General features: G+C 34.0%; 1 non-coding gene across 1 annotated transcript; it reads right to left on the bottom strand.

Annotated features, from left to right (window-relative positions):
• Window positions 1-4705: 4705 nt before the first annotated feature.
• On the bottom strand, window positions 4706-6427 carry LOC109134914 (uncharacterized). The gene is made up of 3 exons (XR_007273937.2): window positions 6209-6427; window positions 5213-5380; window positions 4706-4824 (listed from the first exon to the last, which is right to left on the bottom strand). It is a non-coding gene; the product is annotated as an uncharacterized LOC109134914 (transcript).
• Window positions 6428-7635: the final 1208 nt, after the last annotated feature.

Genomic DNA, 7635 nt, shown 5'->3' with positions numbered 1-7635 from the left:
ATAAATATTTTCATAGATAAACAAAAGTTTTCAATGATATTTTAAAATTAAAATCAAGTTTTATCTCGTAAATAATTTTTGGATTTAAAATGATAAAAGAAAATCATAAAAAAATGCGTCGAAAAAAAAGGATATAAGTGTGTCTGACGCAGACGGTGTGTCTAGCGCGCCACGTGAACGCAACGCATTGGTTGTGCCACGTGAGGCGCACCAATATGCGTTTGACATCTGGCTCTGTGTGTCATGTAGAGATGTGCGCCTACCACGAGTGGAGAAAAGCTTATATGATGCAATATAAGTGATCTGGTTATACCCAAAACCGCATCAGTTTAGTAATTCTTTTTGCACAAAAAAAAAAGGGTGAATTAACTAATCTAGTGGAGTATTGAACAAGATCAGTTGACAAAAAGGATCCACTCCATTTTGTCAAATGATTAGTTCCAATACCCGTATCAGTTAATGTTTGATATATTGAGCGATGAGCCCACAAACTAATCAGTTCGAAAATAACAAAACGTCCCAACTGCAACTCTCTTATTTAAACCCTATTCAAACTATAAGCTCTCTTCACTCAGGCTACGCTTAGTTCACCTGAAATTTTCTGATCTGAACTTATCTGATATGATCTGAACATATTTTTTCTTATTGATTTGATATGATATGATATGATATGATCTGATCTACAAGATCTTATGTTTTATAAAATATATCTTATTATTATATTATTACTTTGTAATTCATTATTATGCAATACATTATAAGATCTTATTTTTAGTTTTACTATTATTATCATTTTATTTCTATTACAACTTTTACACAACTTTTATTAATAATAATAATTATTATTAATATTATTATTATAATAACAACAATAATTATAATCATAATAATAATAATTATTACTAAAAATAATTATATAACCCAAGTCATTAATTGATAAGAGCACTTATAAAATGTTTCACACTTTCCCTTAAAAAAAATGTTTCACACTTGAGAAGTCGGTAGACTCAACTCTTTTTTTTCCATATAAAATAAAATAAGATATACAAACAACTATGACTTGCGCAAGAAAGAAATGGATAACGTGCCACTTCAAATAGCTAGAGAGATTTGGAATTCGGTAGGAAGAGGTATACCGGATCTAAATTTATAATTTGTATCTCGTACTTAGCTTATTTTGAAATGTAATATAAAATTAGTAGTTTCGTTGTCATGAATTTGAGCTATCATATTTTATATATTTCTTATTTTTGAGCCAATCTCATGTTCTTAACACGTGGCTTTTACTTTTTTATTATTTAATAACAACAAAATAACTTAAAATAATGATAACAATGACATTTATAATGATAACAACGAGATTAATAATAATTACCAATATTAATAATTAATAAGTACAATAGCAACAATAATAATCCTTTTGAATAAATGTACTAGTAAATAATAATATTAATAGTAATAATGAGTTTTTAAATATAAGCATGATATGATCTGATCTGATCGAAACTTATTATTTCTGATCTGATCTGATTAGATCTGAAATAAGCAAAAATATGGTGAACTAGCCTCACTTAGTCACTCCAACTCTTTCCTGTCAATTGAAACCCTAAGCTCTCTATTCTCACTCCAATTGAAACCCTCAACTTCACCCGTAACCTCATTCTAACCTGCGTCATCGAGGTTACAAATCCCCCTGCTAAAGCTCGTCGGATCCTCTTCTTTTCTCGTGGTCGCAAGCAAGAGGCATTGTTGTTTCCATTTTCTCTCTCCTCTGGTTGTGTTGCTCCTGGTGTCTCGAATTGGCGGTGTTGCTACCGTTTTTGTCCGGCCAAAACGATTCGTTGCCAACTAGTGTTTCTCGCCACTAGTCTCTGTCTCTTCTTGCCATCGCTATTGCCACCGTCGTTCCTATTGTAGCTGAGCCGCCCCCTCGTCCTCCCCACTCTGCTAGTTCCTGTTGAGTTGTTTGTGTTTTCGTTTTAGATCATATTGTTAAGCATTATTGTATACACATAATCGTGTCTCCCCATTTAAGGATCCGATGACGAAACATATTGTGGTCGTAATTGGTCCGACCCAATGGGAGAGCATTCTGAAAAGCCATTCAAAACCATTTCGAAAAGTGTTAAAGTCCTATTTTAAAGCTCAAATAATTATTCATGATAATTAATTGTATTTTTAGCCCAATCCTTTGAAAAGCTCAATTAATTGTTTAATAATAAATAATTATTTTGTTTTAATAAATATATATTTTCAAAGATATTTTTTTTTATAGTTGAAATCAGATTTTATCCCGTAATATCAGATTTTCAGAATTAAAAGATAAAAGAATATCTTTTAAAACACGATCTAAACAAGTTGGCAAAGGCGTGTCAAAAACCTTGTGCCTGGTGCACAGTCTTGTGCCTGGTGCACAGTCTTGTGCCTTGCGCACCTTGCTGCGTCAGGCGCAACTTTTCTTAACACGTGGCATTGTGCCTCAAACTATGCCACACTGTGACGTGCGCCTGGCGCACTGTTCTACATCGAGCGCATTTCACTGCATGAGACGCAGATTTTATTTCTTATCTTTTTCAAAATGCGTACCACATATACGCTTTTTACTGGGCATGCCGCATATATTACGAAGTGTATGATTTACTTGCCATCGTTTTGCCTCTGTTACTTGCAACAACCAGTTCCTTCTTAAGATTACAGATCTGTTCCTTCAAAACAATTTTCTTTTTATTCAAATTTTCGATCTCAGATTTGTATCCTTTCAAAGGGGTTGATCTAATATCAAAGGAACTTAGAACAGGAACAAATTCCTTTCAGTGTGAAATTTCTAAATTTATTAGATAATTTTCATTTTTCACACTCTCATAATATTCTTTGATTTTTGAATTTTTATCAAACAAATTAAAGAATTTAGTTTCAACATCTGTTCTCATTTTCTTAAACCATTCTATATGTTCTTTGCAAACTTTAAGAGCTTGATCAGTTTGTTCACGATTTTCACATTCATCCCTACATTCAAGAATTGCATCATCACAAAAAAAATGTCAGCCTTTAGCGTCCGCAAAAATCAGACGCTAAAAACGCGAAATCGGACGCTAAATATATTAGCGTCTGCCAACGGACGCTAAATGGCTGATGCAAAAGCCTTGGTCGCTAATTCTCCAAATAGTGTCCACAACGCGGACGCTAAAAAATTAGCGTCTGATATTTCGAATTTAGCGACCGTTTCCTATGCAGTCGCTAATTAGCGACCGTCCCCAACAGACGCTAATTAGCGACCGCCTGGGCAGTCGCTAATTAGCGACCGTTTCTTTGGCAGTCGCTAATTAGCGACCGTTTTCTCAGATTTTGCACTTTCTTTTATTTTTTGGTATGCATTTGCACTTCTTTTTTTCTTTTTTTTTTCTTTCGGTTAACTAGTATTAAATGTAATAGCTTGCTTTTAATTAATTGATATTAAATGTAACAAGATATGGAATGATGCAAATACCATACATTTTTTATTAAGGCAAACAATTAATCAATTCAATTATTATTGATAATAAATGTACTTACAAGTGAAAAAATAATTCTAGAACTAAATTCTAGTATACTTAGAACAAAATCTAATACAAATCTCATATAATTACATGTACACTTTAAACTCCACAACAAAAATCTGGAACCAAAACGGACTTCAAATATGGTAAATGGATCAAAACCAACTTCAAATCTGGAACTCAAACGCAAATCTCATAACCCTGCAACCCAACAAAAACAAAGAAATTAATGAAATTAATCAGAAAAAAAACAATTATTAACAAGAATTAAATGAATAACTAAATAAATTTGGAACCTATTTTGCCCCAACCCCCACCCGAGCCAGCCTAACCCACCACCCAGCCCACCCAAACCCTAACACAACCAACGACCCAGCCCCCCATCACCTTCTTTATCTTGGTTATAGTTGATTCCAAGTCTTGAAAACCTATTTAGTTAACACAACTCCAATGTACCTAAATCTATCAGAATTAAGTCACCCAACTTACACGGAGCTCATGCTGACGGTCTTTAGAGCCAAACACATGTTACTTGCTTTACTAATAACTAAAAGAAACCAACAAAGTATGTTCTTGCCTTTAACCAAAGAAGAAGAAACTAGAATAAGTATTACAACTAAAAAATGTGCACCTGTTAAATATACACAATGCTTTGTCTAATAATTTGTATATGAGAAGTATAGAATTAAGAAATTAACAATAAGAAAAGGCCTGGAATGGCCTGAACAACAATGGAAGAGTAACCTTTGGCTGCAAGGGATAAATGAATGAACACCTCTATAATAGCAGTCATTGAAGCTGTACAGATAAAAAACACTTCTCTGTACTTAAGCTCTTTAGTAGGAGCTAGCTCTAATATGAAGCTGTAATTTATACGCGCCTTTTTCCATGTGAAAATATTGCAACCATACAAGAAGATGTGTCGGAACAACAAGCTGAACATGCTGTAAATCAGTAATAAGTTAAAATTAGTCAGTCTTTGGTTTAAGAAAATAAATGGGATAGATTATAGAAAATTGTTAGATGGTCATACTAATTATCAAGCTAATGGTTCCAGATGATTCTGGCATTCATGATAAGGGCTCCAAATCATTCGGAAACACTAGATTATGATCACCAAAGAATCATTTGTAGATTTGAAAAGGAAGGGAAAAAATGTCTTGCCTTAGGACAGGATATACAGTTTCCAGGTAAACAGTGGCAGGTGATTGTTTAGTGTACAATCCCATTAGATGAGCCATGATGACATAACAAGCCAGAAGTGCAATAAAGCAGCCTGTAAATAGACCTGGGTTTGCAGAACATAAAGGAAGTGATGTTAATAAATTAAGAAACATCCTTTATATCCTTAATTTAATCTTAATTTAACATCTCCATTACAAGCCTAAGATATTTAATTATATTGTCCCAAGTCATGCTTGAAAGTCTCATTTCTTAACCAAATTATGTCTGGATTAAGATGGAGCATATATAATGCATACTTTTTCGTTTTGTTCCCTTTCAAAGCCTTTTCTCTATTTTATGGGTGGGACTTAGAATATGTACCTTGTAGAGGTGTATTATTGATGTATATGCATGGCCATTTTAGACATTTAGGTAGATATACAGTAAAAGGAAAAGTGTTAATCATAAGGCATTGCTCATCTGAAAGAAAATTATGATTCCAACAAGGGTACCTGGGCCAACGTCCCAACTTCATGCAGTCAATTTAAAAGTTCTTTTCCTTTAAGATCATTAATATTCTTCTCTGTGTCAGAATCAGCCTCATCTTTAACAAGGAAGGCACCAGCATAGGGGGCTTGCCTTCTTTGACTTTCTGCCAGAGCTGCTAACAATTTGGGATCCTGGAGAAGTATAACATTCAGGCCATACATACGTGAAATTAGAATACACTGGACTAAAGACTTAGCTCTATAATATATCATCTATAATATCACAAGTCTCTTCTGATAAAATATCAAATAACAATCATCAAACAACCAAAACCAAATCAAAATCAATCAATATAACATTAATTTAACCTTGAACATCAACAGGCATTTAAGAGTCATCAGCATCCTTGTCATACTTGAATCTATGGTTAACAATCACAACAACTTTTAAGCAAATAAACAAATAAGTAGAATTAGATACTATAGCTAATATTAAGCAGAAGGGTGATACCAAAGATGAGTAAACTATCAAAAATATCTCTTCTAGATACCAAAACATTACAATGTGATTGGGAACCCAACCCAAAATGCGAAACCCTAACCCCAAAAACCCAAACCACCCACGAACCAAAAGCCCCACCCACTCGAACCCCCCACACGAGCCGGAAAGCACCACCCTCCCTGAACAACCCCACGAATAGACCCACCCAAACCAAAACAACAGATCCATAAACCCAAACCAAAACAACAGCGAAAATGAAGATCCAAAAACGAAAATTGAAAACAAAAATTCAAAAACTAAAAATTTAAAAAGCAATAATTCAAAAACTGAAAATTTAAAACCAAAAATGAAAATTCAAAAAAACGAAAATTAAGAAACTGAAAATTTAAAAAGTGATATAAAAAAATTGAAAATTGAAAAACGGAAATCCAAAAACGAAAATTGAAATATGAAAATCCAAAAATTGAAAATCCAAAACTGAAAATTCAAACGACAATTAAAAATAAAATAAAATATACATGATAAAGAAGCGGCGGTGATGCTTGAAGACGGCGGTGATGCTCAGAGACAGAAATAACCAAAATACCAGATCTAAACGAGAGAAATAACCAAAACCACAATTTTTCTGAGGAAAATGAATAGTTTGAGGGAGATGAAGAGTTAAACAGAGAGAGAATTGAGTGAGAGGATTTTATTTCTTATTTAGGGTTATGGACAATTGGACGGTTTGGTCGACTGATTTTGGTAAGACCAGTAAATTAGCGTCGGCCAAAACGGACGTTAATTTACTTAACGGACGCTAATTAGTGTCCGTTTTTGTAAACGGACGCTAATTAGCGTCTGTGTACAAGAACGGACGCAAAAAAAAAGAAAGCAGACGCTAATCTGCGTCTGTCACATATCAGACGCTAATTTTAAATTTACCGTCCACTTGTACTATCGGACGCTAAATTCAAACGCTAAAAAGGCATATTCTTGTTGTGCATAAAGATGATCATATATTTCAGGCCTAGTTTTGCAATCTAAGTTTGTCTCAAGTCCATGTTGGCTTACCTCAACATTTTCTTCATCTTCTTTTTCATCAATGTTTGCCATGAGGCAAAGATTTGATGTTTTTTCAGTTTGTTGTTCTTCTTCCTCTTCGGTCTCTGAATCTCCCCAAGCAGCTATCATTGCTTTACGAACGTTTGCCTTAGAGAGAAGGGTGCCTTGGATTCCTTGTTCCTTTCAGCAAAGCGTTCCTTGTTCCTTTCTTTGGTTTTATCATTTTCCCAAAGTGGACATTCCTTGATGAAGTGATCTATACTCCCACATATATGACAAGCAGCTTTGTTAGAAAACTTTTTAGTTTTACCTTTGAAGTTCCCGTTCTTCATGTTCCTATACATCTTTCGAAATTTTCGAACCATGAGAGCTGCTTCCTCTTCTTCTGAGTCAGAGTCATCTTCATCATTTGCTTTGAGCGCAATGGATTTTGATTTGAAGCTTTCACCATACTTAGTGTCCAGGTGAACCTCATGAGTCATAAGTGACCCAGCCAGTTGTTCCAAGTTGAACTTAGTGAAATCTTTTGTTTCTTGTAAAGCAGTGACTACCTTAGCCATCCATCTGTCCTTAGGGAGACTCCTAAGAACTTTTCAAACTTGTTCCTATGATGAAATAAACTTTCCAAGAGAAGCTAACTCATTAATAATGTTAGTAAAACGAGTAAACATCTCTTGAATGCTTTCCTTAGTCTTCATGGAGAACAATTCATATTGATTCATTAGTAAAATCAATTTTAGATCTTTTGACTTCATTAGTTCCTTTGTGAGTTACTTCTAGTAAATCACATATTTGCTTTGCGAATTTGCATCCCATGATCCTATTATGTTCATGGGATTCAAGTCCACAATGCAACAGTTTAACAGCCATGGCATTTACTTCCATTTTTTCAAAATCAGCT

The sequence above is a fragment of the Beta vulgaris genome, chromosome 5, assembly GCF_026745355.1.
Source record: "Beta vulgaris subsp. vulgaris cultivar EL10 chromosome 5, EL10.2, whole genome shotgun sequence".
Classification (NCBI taxonomy): domain Eukaryota; kingdom Viridiplantae; phylum Streptophyta; class Magnoliopsida; order Caryophyllales; family Amaranthaceae; genus Beta; species Beta vulgaris.
Note: the sequence above shows the minus strand (reverse complement) of the source record. Positions and strands in the feature narration are given on the sequence as shown.